At 40.5% G+C, this 13,862-nt stretch overlaps 1 pseudogene across 1 annotated transcript; it reads right to left on the bottom strand.

The window, feature by feature from the left end:
* Nucleotides 1-1,361: 1,361 nt before the first annotated feature.
* LOC144630794 (uncharacterized) lies at nucleotides 1,362-10,842 on the bottom strand (annotated as a pseudogene). The gene is made up of 3 exons (XR_013566639.1): nucleotides 10,677-10,842; nucleotides 4,332-7,394; nucleotides 1,362-3,841 (listed from the first exon to the last, which is right to left on the bottom strand). The product of XR_013566639.1 is annotated as an uncharacterized LOC144630794 (transcript).
* Between the last annotated feature and the right edge of the window lie 3,020 nt (nucleotides 10,843-13,862).

The raw sequence follows: 13,862 nt of genomic DNA on the forward strand, positions 1-13,862 counted from the left end.
TTAACGTTGAATTATACGCTTGTTTACCAGACACAGATGACCCGCATAGAAACAAAGGGAACAAACAGTATACTGACCAAAATACAATGACTCGCCAAACAACAGTTAAACAATGCGTTCTCTTTTGTGAGCGGTACACAAAGAAGGAGCCTTTTTGTTTCGTTTTGTTTATTTTTTTTCTACACGGCTTCGTGATCTAAGATCACGCATCGTTTGAACTCCGATCCGTTGCCGGAGCTCAAATTAATTAAGATTTAATCCATAGATAACGGGAAGAAACGTGATTTCGGGAATGGAAACATAAAATGGGTCTTCTTGCGCATAAAAATTTAAATAAGCTTGAAATGTCGGGAGAAGCCTGGGTTGATTAACAGAATCTCGTTTCCTCTGCGCCAACGCAAATGCTGGTCGGCGGTAGACAGCGTACGGATAAGAGAAAGATCAAAATCTAATATCTCCTTGCTATATTAACACATGGCAGGAAGACTGGTGACAAGAATATAGAAAATCATCTCTGACTGAAGGGTTATCTTTAGCATCTCCTCGCAAAGAGGACGTTTCTACTCAGGCTTTTAACGAATTTTTTATTCGCCTTTTTCCACAGAACAATGTCGAAATTCCACAGCATAAGAGTTTAAAGGAGCGCTGTGATGCAGCAAAAATGTTGATAAAGATCAGTCAATGTCCTGTCCCAGTCATGGTTGACACGTGGAATAACGAAGCCACTGAAGCTTATGGCGCCTTTCCCGAGAGACTGTTTATTCTACAACAAGGACAAATCGTGTACGAGGGAGGGACGGGTCCGTACAATTACGTCTTACCAGAGGTGCGAAGCTGGCTGGAGGAGTACAAGGCAAAACAATAGAAAGACACTGATTAACGTAATTGACTGGTTATTTATCGATTGCACTATAATTTCATTATGATAATTCTTGATTTCTGTTATCTGGCGAAATCTACGCACGCTATTGTAGTCGCTTGGCCTGTGGAAGATAATTTTCTTACTTTTATTTCTTATCTGTTACTGTGTGCATGTCTGAAATGACGGCTAGAAAGGTAAAACCCGCTTAAAAGGCGGGTCTCTCTGGCTTGAGGATGGATATGTTGACTTGATAGATGGGAAATGGAGGAGAGAAAAAGGTGACAGATAAAAAAAAAAAACTCGTCCGTCTTACAAAGGCTAAGCCCTTTATTAAAACCACACGAAATTCAACCATGAAACACACTGTAGCTTTATATAAATTCTTTCAATAAAATGACGCCTTATGCACCACTTGGCGCAAAGAAGTTAGTAAACAGTTTACAGACATGATTCTTTTAAACATTGTAAAAAACTACTGGCTTAAGACAGTGAGAAAAGCAACGTTTTAGTTTATTTTCACTCAGTTTAGGACATACATTAGCCGGCCAGATAAAACATGACAAATTAACAGGGAATGAAAGGTGTTTCAATATCACCCTGGCATGCACCGAAACAATGTCTTGGCCTGTATGCTAAAGCCTTTGTTAAACAATTCTTGGTTCTATGAAGTGCACATCTAAATTGACTTGCCTTATATTAATGAGACTTTTTTTATTCAGGAACTCGGTCCAATACAAGGCAGGAGCACTCAGTCTGACTCCATCCGTGCCAAAGTATTCTCTAAGAACAATGCACGCAATTGATCAAATGCGTGTGACATCTACACCAATTTACATTTGAACTTGGCATTGCTTTCATGCATGGAAACACCAAAACGTTGTTGGTTAGTTTTGTCGCTGATCTTTACTTCAAAATGTCTTTCAAAATCTACTCTAATATCGAAAAATACTAATATATTTTGTTTACAAACCACGGAAAATAAAAGTAAAACAGCAGCTTACGGAGTGAGCTGAAGTAAAATATGTAGTAGAGTCTTTTGCGTTTGTCGAGGTTTATTCCAAAATTTCATGAAGGATTGATTGAACCAAGCAGGGGTTTACCTACACTTGCACTAAAGTCGCTCGTTTCGTGTTGGTAGAGTTACTTAAGTTAAGATTGCTTTGAATTCGTGCGTGAGTGACAGCACGGAATTTATTTGTTCGTGCGTAATGCACGAAGCACACTGAATGACACACTAAATCAAGGAATGTCTCGTTCCGCCACAATCCTCCGCCATTTTGTTTTTCATGCACGCATGCGCCCTCCGTTTCCGTCTCAAGCGGTCACCTGCTAATCTCACGAGCGACTTGTAGCAAGCTTAGAGTTTCCCGCGCTTTCACGTGTTTTCACCCTTTTCCCCGCGCCTTCGGCAACCGTAGCCTAAAAGACAGTTTGAAAAACCGGACTAATTATAAGTTAAATGTTAAGGTTTAAGCTAGCTAGTTTCGTTGTCCAAGGATACATTGTAGGTCATACTCTAATAAATGTCAAAGGGATACTGGCTTACTGTTGAGTTCTGAGTTACTAAACGACAAACGCTCTTATACTGATAAACTTGAAATAAAACTCGCTTATTTTCTGTTTATTTCTAACCACACCCATATATGTTTTCACAAAAGCCAAATATGGACTGGAATATACGAGGAACTTTCTCAAGTAATATTGCAGCGATCGAATTTTCAGGATACAGTCAACTCTCGCCTTGCAGACACGCCGCTATTACGGACACTCGCTCCTACGGACAAAATCCAGATCCCCGGCGAAAGTTACGTTCTATATAGAGGTTTGACTGGAAATGACTCCCGCTATTACGGACTTTCGTTATTACGGAATTACGGACACTTTCCCCAATTCGTGGTACCAAACGAACAATTTTATTGTGTTGACTCTCAATAAGTCGGACACCATGAACATTATTACGGAAAATTGCAGTCTGATGTTCACTGTTTGTCAAAACGCACTTTAAGAGTCTTCTGAAATATTTATTTTTGCATTAATTGCTTCAGTAGCTGTACAACAGACCTTGCTTTTTCACTTCAGCTTGCGCCCTTTTCTTCCAGACGACTCCTTAGGAGAGATCAAACTCTCAAACCCTCGACCATTGTCATTCTCCGTGCCCGCAACGACTACTGAGTAGTTTCACTACCGTTGACTAACTCGTCAAGTATATATTACTTAAAGGGGATTTGTCACGGATTTTACCAAATTTTTGAACAGCCAAAATTTATATATAGATTTGCGTCGCAGAAAACCTAAAACTAATAGTCCTGTTTTATTAAAAATTGCTTTATTAGTGCAAAGAAAAGTCTAAAGGTCTTTAGCTGCGGATGGCTCGGATGGAAATGGATTGCAACTTGAAAAATTAAGGCTTAACTTTTCAAATTGTTTCCACGCGTCTTCACTGAAAAAAAATCGATATTTATAGCCGTAGCTTGATTTCTATCCGCAAATTAAGGTTATATCTTCCTTTAGATGTTCAAAGATAATGTTTTTCTTGGTTTAACTTGCCTACCACTATATTTCAGAACAGTTTAGACTAAAAATCTGCGAAATTCCCGTGACGTAGCTCCTTTAACGGCACTTTAATTTTTCCCTCACACCCCGCTATTACGGACTCTCGCTAAAACAGACACTAAACGACGTCCCGAGCATGTCTGCTATAACGAGAGTCGACTGTACTCGTCGAGAACTGAATAATACTCGCACTACCAAATAAAATTCAACGATAGCTGTTGATATGTTATAAACGCTGTCATATTATGCATAGTGCGTATTTTACACAGTTCTTTCTAAAGAACTTTTTAGAAGTATCGTTATATACATTTGGCCGTGCTTGCTTCATTGTCGGTACCGGATGGTCATGGCCAAGATCAAGCGGCATCAGGACAAAACATGGCAACAAGTGGTCATCTACATCCGTGCATCATCCTTCTGTGTGATCTGATGATACAAAAGTATAACAGAATAGATTTTATATATTAAATTGTACATTGATCATGAATTCTTAAAACAACATCGAAATTTGGAAAAATTTTGTTTACTTGGAGTAAGGAGAGAACCAACAAACGTTAACCAAGAAATTATACCACATATGGGTACACTGATGAACGCTGGATGCTTATCCAACTGCGCGGTCAACCACAGAGTTCTGCATTACAATTTATACTATTTTAAGTCAAAAATATACTGATATAAAATATGCACTTTTCTAAATGTTCTGCTTCTATCTAGAACGAATTTGTGATATTACACTGCACTGAAAGTGAAATGTTGATTTTTTCCGACCTAACCATTCAATCACTAAGAGTGGGCGTTGACCAGTCTACTTCCCCATACTCTTCTCATCCTGAGTATTATGACTGTTTTAAAAGCTGCAAACATTTACCACACGTAAATAAACAAAAACAATTTATATGTGAATTGTACTCACGTCACTTTTAAAAATCAAGCGACACGTCATCTCCAAGAAGAACAAATGGAGCCCAGTGCTTCACATCATTATACAGCGGTGACTCTCTCATCTTCTTCATGGCCTGGTGAAGAGCTTCACTTGCACTCAGTTTCTCACGGATCAAGCACTTGTAGAATATGTTCATAAAAGCTTTAGTGGCATCATCATCAACAGCCCACAGAGACATCAGAACGGAACGAGCTCCTGATCCCAAAAAGGCGCGAGCGATTCCAACAACTCCTTCAGCTTTTAGAATCTTCCCACGAGCACTATGGCAACAGCTAAGTACCACCAACTTGGCTTTGATACCAACCTCAGCTATGTCTTTCATTGTCAGCATGAAGTCGTCTTTCTGGGGAATGCCAATGACAGAGCGGTTCGGAGCAAGTGCTATTTCTCCTCTCTCTACATCACCATGAGCAGCAATGTGTACCAAACTGACATCTTGGATCCTGCGCAAGACTTCTTCCTTCGAAGCTTGCTCTCCAACAAGACATGATACTCCTAAAAGCCTTGCTACCATCTGTGCCTCTTCTCTGGCTTTGGGTAATGGAGATAACTCCTCCATTTTTCCGTTGAACTCCACAGGACCAACCTTTGGATCTCCTACAATCAGTGCTCCAGTCTGGCAGTGATAGTCCGCTGGTGCGTCTAGGATGAGCTTGAGTGTTGTCAGTGATGGAATGAGGCGGATCCTCACTCTTTCAGACAGGTACTTGCCATTTTCATCCTTTAACGAGGAAAACGGTGTCTGAAAGACTGTACCCTCTGGGACTATGATGATCTCTGGGCTATCTATGAGGTCAACAATAGGAGCAATGAAGGCACTGTACGACTTGCAAGCGTACTGAAGATATAACTGGTTGTGTCGTTTTGTTTGTTTTCCTTCTCTGGCACCATGCTCTTTTGGCTTCTTGGTCTTTAGTTCAACTGCAGCTGATGGGCCGTTGTCGTACAGGGCTGACAATGAACGATCTTCGCATTGTACCTCCCGATCACTGAAAACTGATCTTGAAGGATCATCTTCAAAGTCATCTACAACATTGACGACTTTCGGTGGCCCCATTTCCAAGGGCATCTTGACCAGCTTGAACTTGATATTGCCGCTTTTGTCCACGAACCAGAGAGCAATAACATTAAGCTGCAACATGGCTATGAAAAGAAAGTTCCTCTTTTGGCTTTTAAATAAGCTTTGCAAGGCACTTGAAGTCGCTTCATTTGTGCCAGGAGCCCCTTGAATGCCATATTTCTTCGCAATTAAGTCAACAAGAGCACGACCCCGTCCAAGCTCTAAGGTAAAGAGGGCATCGTTGACTTTTCCCTGGTGAAGGAGAAGCCACGAGAGAATTTTGTAGCAAGAAAAATTGTGACTATCCATTGAAAGCTTGTTAGTTTCGTCTTCAAAGAACGCCCGTGTTTTCTGGTGGTTTTTGATGCCCTCGAGTAAAAAATCACATGCCTTGGAAAGGTCCCCCTGCGAAGCATAAGCTAAGCCTGTAAACTCGAGGAGGGCGAATTGTTCCTGATCCCTCATTCCAATCTCTTTCATCATCTCAAGTGCCTTACGTTGATACTCAATTGCTTTCTCGTTGTTACCTTGAGCGAACTGAACCTCGCCAAGGAGGGTGTAAGCCTCCATTACTTTCCTTCTTTCACCGATTTCTTTTGCAATTTCAAGTGCTTTTTCACCACGCTCAATAGCTTTGTCGTGTTTTCCAAGAACAACATACAGGCTCCCCAAGCCCAACATGCAAGCCACCTCCCCTTGTTTGTCTCCGGTTTCTTTGCTGAGTTTTAAGCCGTTTTTAAAATATCCAAGCGATTCCTGAATAAGACCAATCGCCGCATACGCCATGCCGATATTACAGTATTGCTTTGCTAAACCCATTTTTATCCCTATTGCTTTGCAAATACAAATACTCTTCTTTAAATGTTCAATGGCTTTCGCATGTTCTCCAAGAGAAATGTATATTTGACTCATGTTATTATAGCATGTTGCCTTACAATCGAGATCTCCTATTTCGTCACATAGTTTAATGGCTTGTTTATTATACGCGATTGCTCTCTCGTAATCACCGAGAGCCATATACAGGCAACCAAGGTCTGTGAGGACTCCGGCTTTTTTTCTCCAATCTCTGACTTGATTTCTAGCGCTCTTTCTTGATGTTCGATGGCTTTTTTATATTGGCCAAGAATTCCGTACACCTTGCCAATAAAGTATAAATTAATTCCCTCTAACCGTCGGTCCTTGATCTCTTTACTAACTGCAAGACTTTTTTCGTAATATTTTAGTGCCTTTTGATACTCACCACGCGCTTCAAACACTCCACCGATGTTGTTGTAGGACATTCCTTCTGCTTTTCTGTACGGCAGTCTTTTACGAATCTCTAATGCTTTCTCGTGGAGAACGAGTGCGTCATCAAGTTTGCCGAGACAATTATGACTTAGTACTCCCAGGTTGTTGTAGGATGCTGCTTGTTCTATCTCATTTCCGATTTCTTTACTTATTTCAAGAGCTTTCTCGTAATAACGACGAGCCTCTTCATAACTACCACGCGCATGATGCACCTCACCCATGTTGTTATAAACTCTTCCTTCAAGCTGCTGTCTTTCATATCCTGTGATTTCACGGATACCAAGAGCCTTCTCGAAATGTTCAACAGCACTATCATATTGGCAAATAATGAAATGAGATCTGCCAAGGCGGCAGTGAGACCATGCTTCTCCAGCTTTACAGCCAATTCGCTTATGAACAAAAAGCGCTTTTTCGAGATATTTAATTGATTCTTTGAGTTGGCCAAATTCATAACACTGTAAGCCACGTGCGATGAGGGTGCTTCCTTCCACTAAAAGGACTGAGTGTATTATAGGTTCCAATCGCTTAACAACTGAGCTTACTGGCAGCAGGTTCAAAAGCAGTAGACACTCACAATAAAGGTCCATGGCTTTCTCCCAGCGATAAGTGGTGATGAGGAATCGTCCAATCAAGAGGCCAATAATTATAGCTTTCTCGGGAAGTACGTTGTCCATGGCAATATGGAGCTATTTCCGGCAAAAAAGGAAGGAGTTAAGTTTCAATGTGACAACAACAACAACAACAACAACCTTTAATGCACTCTTACACACAAAAAAAAAGGAAATTAAATAAAGTAAGAGTACTAACTGCCTGGAATAACCATAGGGGCTAGTGCGGCCAGGCAGCCAGTTGACATTAGCATTAAATGTGATATTAAAACACAATATTGTAACTGAGGTGGCTGAACACAGTTTCTGTGCGCTCTTGGAAGAAAGGCACGACTTCTAATGAACTATTCATTAGAATTTAAGACATTTTACAAGATTGTATTTTAGGAAGCAAGATTATGCTGATTATGAAAAATCTGAAATTCAAAGAAGGAATTTTTAGACATTCTTGGATTTAACGTGAAAACAATGCAACGAAAAATTAAAATTACCTCTGTTAAAACTTTTTTACTTCGAACGATGTTAAAATATCCGATTTTTTGCGAGTAAGTTGTACACAAACGGATGAAAAAATTGTAATATTTAGTAAATATTGGCCGAGAAGCGAAGCTTCAAGGGCAACTGTGAAATTTTGAGGACAATCTTTCAGCCAAGGGCATTATCCTCCAATATACCAGCAAGCCAGAAAGGGGTTTATTTATTTTATAACCCTCCGATTTATTTCTACAACGCGCTTCATCGCTAGTAAATTTATAGAAAAAAATCTACGTAATAAACCCGGCTTGACTGTGGTTGAAACAAATGTGAGTTGATTGGTTTACGGGATTTTTAACTCTGTGATTTCATAAAAAGTTAGAATTGAATAAGGTGACTTCATTCGTCTGTTTTGTGCCTGCCTACAAAATCGGGCGACGGATATCAAATCGGACGGGGTATATTCGCTGATACTCGTCGTCCGATTTTGTACCACGTGATGCGTTGTGTCCAATGAGCGCGCGCAAAAATTACTGGGTGGGTTATAAAACAATACAGTCGATGCTCGCGGGCGTAAAGATGTGATAATGTCTATATTATTTGACGCATGTTAACGGCACGTTTTTGTCTCACACCCCGGTATTACGACTGACCGACTGTCGCTACTTCGGACACAAAAAACGTCCCGAGCGTGTCTGCTATAACGAGAATTGACTGTAAAGGGTCAGGACTAGACTTGCCACAAGTCGACTCTTTTGAGCGACGAAGTCGCGATATACTGGAAACGGGCTTTGAGAAAGTCTAGGCCAGGTCATGTCCTTTTCTTATATCCATTGAGTGACGTCTTTGATCATGAGAGTTTAAAACAACATTTTGGTTTCGGGAGTGAATTTAAGTCCCCACTTTTCTTACTTTTTTACTTCAACAAGCAAAATAGTCAAAAAAACACTGAGGGTTAAAAAAATACCACATGCTGGTTAAAAAAATACCACATGCCAGAAGTTTGACCATGTTTTAACAGCACATCATATTGCTTATGTACTAACAGAGCATACAGCTTTAAAAGGCAAAGGGGAGACTGATTCCTTTAAACTTTAATATTCGAATATTACTAGTGGTGACCACAGGTTAGAAAGTGCGGGCCTCGATGCAGTTAAGAGAAGGTACTGGGAGGGAAGTGTTTCAGACAGTGTCGATAAATCACTGGACAAAAGAAAATTATTCCGAGTCAGGTCGAGTAACGCGTCACGCTTAAGTCACGAATGTTTTTTATCGTTTTCTATTGCCGCGAACCAACCAGAGTTGTTTTTTTGATTGACAGTTTTGCGAAGTGTAGTCGAGCACGCGGTGTAAATTGAGATGTGATTTTCCTCCGTCGGCAAACTCGCTTTGTTGTCAGTGTTATAAGGAATTTCTCGAGAATAACCGTTGTTGGAATCATTCGCTTTGCCGTAGTTTATCTGTGATACAATCACAGCAGATCTTCTCAAAAGCAACACCTATAAAACAACGTCTGCAAAACGCAATGTCTGCAAGACAGAAGCCTCGATCTAATGTGACAAACTGTTGATTTTTCGCATTCTTATCGCTCTTGGAGACAAGATTTTTCTCTTCCGGTGTTACGACAAACTGTCGTGATTGACACATTTTTTACATTCCGATCGTTCTTAGTGGAAGAACAAAATTTTCAACTTCTGGTTTGCAGATAGCCTTTATAAACGTGGCGCGCACGCGTAATACGCAATCCGCTGGTCACTGTCAAGATTAGGGTTGCGGGCCTCTCTTGGGCCCGCAAAAAAAGGTAATAGTTATGTTTTCACATTTGTCGTAATTTTATTAAGATGGAGGAAGTACTGACCACCTGAATGTAGCGATAGGAAAAGACTGCTATAAGACTTTAGTCAACCTTAATACGTAATCATGTAACGCAACTGTCCTTGGTAAAATTTGTTCACGCCTTTGCCAAAAGTTTCGGCCTAATGAAGAACCAAGTAGGCATTGAAAAGCACCAAAACCCCTGTTAGGGACAGTTTTACCCCCTTGTGTGGATCATGTGATCTGAAAACCATGTGCTCTTCGCAGTTTGTGTGTGCGAAGCGATTCGTAAAGGTCGGCACACGCCGGGGGACTAGTCGCAGGGACTTGCTTCGGGACCAGTCCCCTAGTGTGTACTCGTATTTTGCATCCAAATTCTAATCGCAGTGACCACATTTTTGGTCCCTTCGACTAGTCCCACGAATTAAGCTGGTTTGATTTCTGGGACTAGTTGGTCAATTTTCTAGTATGTACACACTAAGGGATGTCCCTGCGACTATTCCCTGCCTAGTGTGTGCCTAGCAGGTTTGATAGTTTGATCGCCTTTCCTTTGTTTATTTGCCATCGATGCTGACTCGTCCCCAGTCGTCTTTTGAGTCCGTCGACTGCTGAACACGGAGATTTCCCATCATCCTTCACGTCTTGCAATTTTCGCATAAGAGACGACTGGGGACGAGTCAGCCATCGATGTTGGATATGAGGCCGGAAGATGCCCAAAAATATATAAGTCTTCGTTTTAAGCGCTTATTTGTATTGCTTTCTTTTGTAATTCGGTTTTCTTTTTGTTACAGTCGCAAGCTTTATATTTTGTAATTTTCAGCTGTACCGACAACGACGACAACTGCGATGTGCGTGTAACAGATTAAACATCTTTCAGTGCCCAAAGTTTGTCTTGTGGTTTTATTCAACAACCTCGAAGTTTAATAAACATTCTGGTGCGGCCGGACGAAATAATATATCCACGCCGATACGCGTTGTTTTTTCAGTCTTTGCAGCAGTCTTTGGACACTTGTTTCTGTTATTCTGAAGTGTGAAAGCTAAATCGTGTATATATAACGAAAATAATCATACCTTCGATCGTTTGACTTCGTTTACAAAAGATCGTTCCGTTTGGATAGTTCTGCCGGGAGTCTCGTCGCTTTCTCTGATTCCAGCTTTCCACCAAAACCCAGGTGTCAATGAAGTATTCCAAATTACAGAGAAATAAATAAATATAGGACCAGTTTACTGTCTTGTAAGCTCATAGCATAAACGTAAAAGTGTTTCCGAGTATTGAAATCAACATACAGCGGAATCATGTGACCGGAACCCAATCTATCTCCACAACTACTGCCAGGTCACGCAATATCTGGTGTACTTGATCGCGTGACTCTTTAACCTAAGAACGAGATTAGTGACTATCGAATATTTGTATTTATATTTATTTTCTGGATAACTCTCAGATACAAAAATGAGCAAATATCATTTTAGTGTGAACACGTTAGCACACACTAGGTCTATCGTAGTTAAACTACGAAGAGTTTTCTTGTTTCAATACTTGCAACAAGCTGACCATAGTTTAGGTGAGAATTGCTTTGGACTATTCACTGGAATTTGGCAAACTGAAAACTCTTATCAATCTTTTAGTCTGCAAGGGAGTTAATTGGAATTTTTCATTCGACGTTTCATGCAACTGATACAAATCATCATAACGCTGAATTTCCCGGCAATGGCGCTTTGATTTATACAAAGAAACCACATTCGCTAGGCATTGTTTAGACTGGCAATGATATCTGGGGCTAACTGACACGGTTTGATAACGTTTCACCTTTCAAAAGGAATCTTGGGCCTCAAGAACGGTTAAAAATGAGCGTACTGCCCCGCCAGAAATTTGAACGGCTCCTTAATAATCAGAATTCACTTATGGAAACAAAACTGTTTCCAGTTTAGCCTCGGATTTTTCTTCTATTTCATTGCGACTGCTTTAGTAACATCGTACCTGCGACAGATGCTAGACATAAACGTCACACATTAAAGCGTTGTAGTGACTCTTTATTCCTTTGCGACGGAATTTTCTCTGGGGTCGTGGAAAGCTAAGTAGAAGGTGCATGCTTTTGACAAATTGACGCGCTTCGCGGGAAAAGTTATAGACATATGTATTGGAAATAAAAAACGTAACTGAACGCTTTCTAGACCAGCTACATGTAGTAGGGTCTTTTGTGTTTGTTGAGGTTTATTCCAAAATTTCATGAAGGATTGGTTAAACCAAGCAGGGGTTTACCTAGACTTGCACTAAAGTCGCTCGTTTCGTGTTGGTAGAGTTACTTGAGTTAAGATTGCTTTAAATTCGCGCGTGAGTGACAGCACGGAATTTATTTGTTCGTGCGTAATGCACGAAGCACACTGAATGACACACTAAATCGAGGAATGTCTCGTTCCGCCACGATCCTCCGCCATTGTGTTTTTCATGCACGCGCGCGCCCTCCGTTTCCGTCTCCAGCGGTTTCCTGCTCACGAGCGACTTGTAGCACGAGCGACTTGTAGCAAGCTTATAGAGTTTCCCGCGCTTTCACCCTTTTCCCTGCGCCTTCGGTAACCGTAGCCTAAAAGACAGTTTGAAAAAACGGGACTAATTATTAGTTAAATGGTAAGGTTTTAGCTAGCTAATTTCAATGTACTAGGACTGATACATTGTAGGTCATACTCTAATAAATGACAAAGGAATACTGGCTTAGTGTTGAGTTCTGAGTTACTTTGATCAACTTGAAATAAAACTCGCTTTTTTCTGTTTATTTCTATCCAAACCCATCTGTGTTTTCACAAAAGCCAAAGATGGACTGGAACATAGGAGGAACTTTCTCAAGTGATATTGCAGCGATCGAATTTTCCAAATACTCGTCGAGAACTGAATTATACTCGCACTGCCAAACATATTTCAATGATAGCTGTTGATCATGTTATAAACTCTGTCATATTATGCATAGTGCATATTTTACACGACAGTTCTTTCTGCGGAACTTAGCCACATGTAAAACATGTAAAATGAAAACAGCAGATATAAACAACGCTCGCTGAGATTTGTCGTGGAACGCGTTTCTCGCTTATCAGAAGGATGACATAAAGAATACTTTATGGAATGTGCGCGGACAGTAAACTAGTAACGCACGGCCGGTAACGTATCAGAAATCGAACGAGTGAGCGCAGCGAACGACTGAGATTTTTGATACCAAATAAAGAGTATGTGAACACTGTACAAAGCGTACAAACCACTTCTGTGTTTGTTGCATACAAACTCAGATTCAACGCCCCCTTTAATGACCATTTTTATTTGACAATGCAAATTGTAGTGGACAAGTAACAGTCATTAGGAGTTTACTGGCCTCGGTGCAAAAACCTGTGAAATTTTCCTTTGTTTTGGAACTATTGTTTTCCTGTTCTGTATTGTTTTTAGCTCCTTTGTTGCCTTGTTCATTCTTTGTTTTCCGTCACTGGTGAGTTTCACAGGTTTTTACACAGACGATGAGCCGTCATAAGCTTATAAAAATCAGCAACTCTGCACATGGCCAAGGTCAGTCACGGCAAAATTCTGGTTAAGTATAAAACATCCACTTTTGAAAATAAGTAAAGAAAAATCCCTTTATTTATTAAGGGTGCGCCTTCAGTTTTTAACTAAAACTGTCATCAACAGAAGTATAGATAAAAATGTTAAATGTAAAGCAAGTTTAATCGGAATCTGACTCCTCAATTTGAATTCTTTTCCATTATCTTCCAATTAAGCTATACGACTTTCAGTTTTAATGTTGGTCAGCGTAAAGCCTGGTTTTCACTAGCGAAGCAAGCACAAACGCAAGCACAAGCGCAAGCATAAAGGCCTGGCTAAACTAGGAAACAATGTTGCGGAAACATTGTTCCTTGTCATGTTTCCTAGGTGGCTAAATTAGCGGGAAGCAAGGAAAATGTTTTGCTGCCCGGGTGGCTAAACTAGGCCGAAACAATGTTCAGGGAACAAACTGTCACGCATGCGCATAAACTAGTCAACATTGTTTCCAGGGTGGCTAAACTGAGAAACATATGTTTCGGAAGCAAAATTTGTGTCCGGGAAGCAAAAATGTTTTTGACTTGAGGCAGAAACATTTTTGTTTCCGTGAAGCAAAATTTGTTTCCGAAACATATGTTTCCCACGTGGCTAAACTGGGAAACATTTGCGTCCGCAACAATGTTTCCCAGTTTAGCCAGGCCTTAAGAGCTGTTATTTCATATTGAAAACGGCTTCGACGC

Source organism: Oculina patagonica, chromosome 1 (assembly GCF_052425735.1).
Source record: "Oculina patagonica isolate OP01 chromosome 1, crgOcupat, whole genome shotgun sequence".
NCBI lineage: Eukaryota > Metazoa > Cnidaria > Anthozoa > Scleractinia > Oculinidae > Oculina > Oculina patagonica.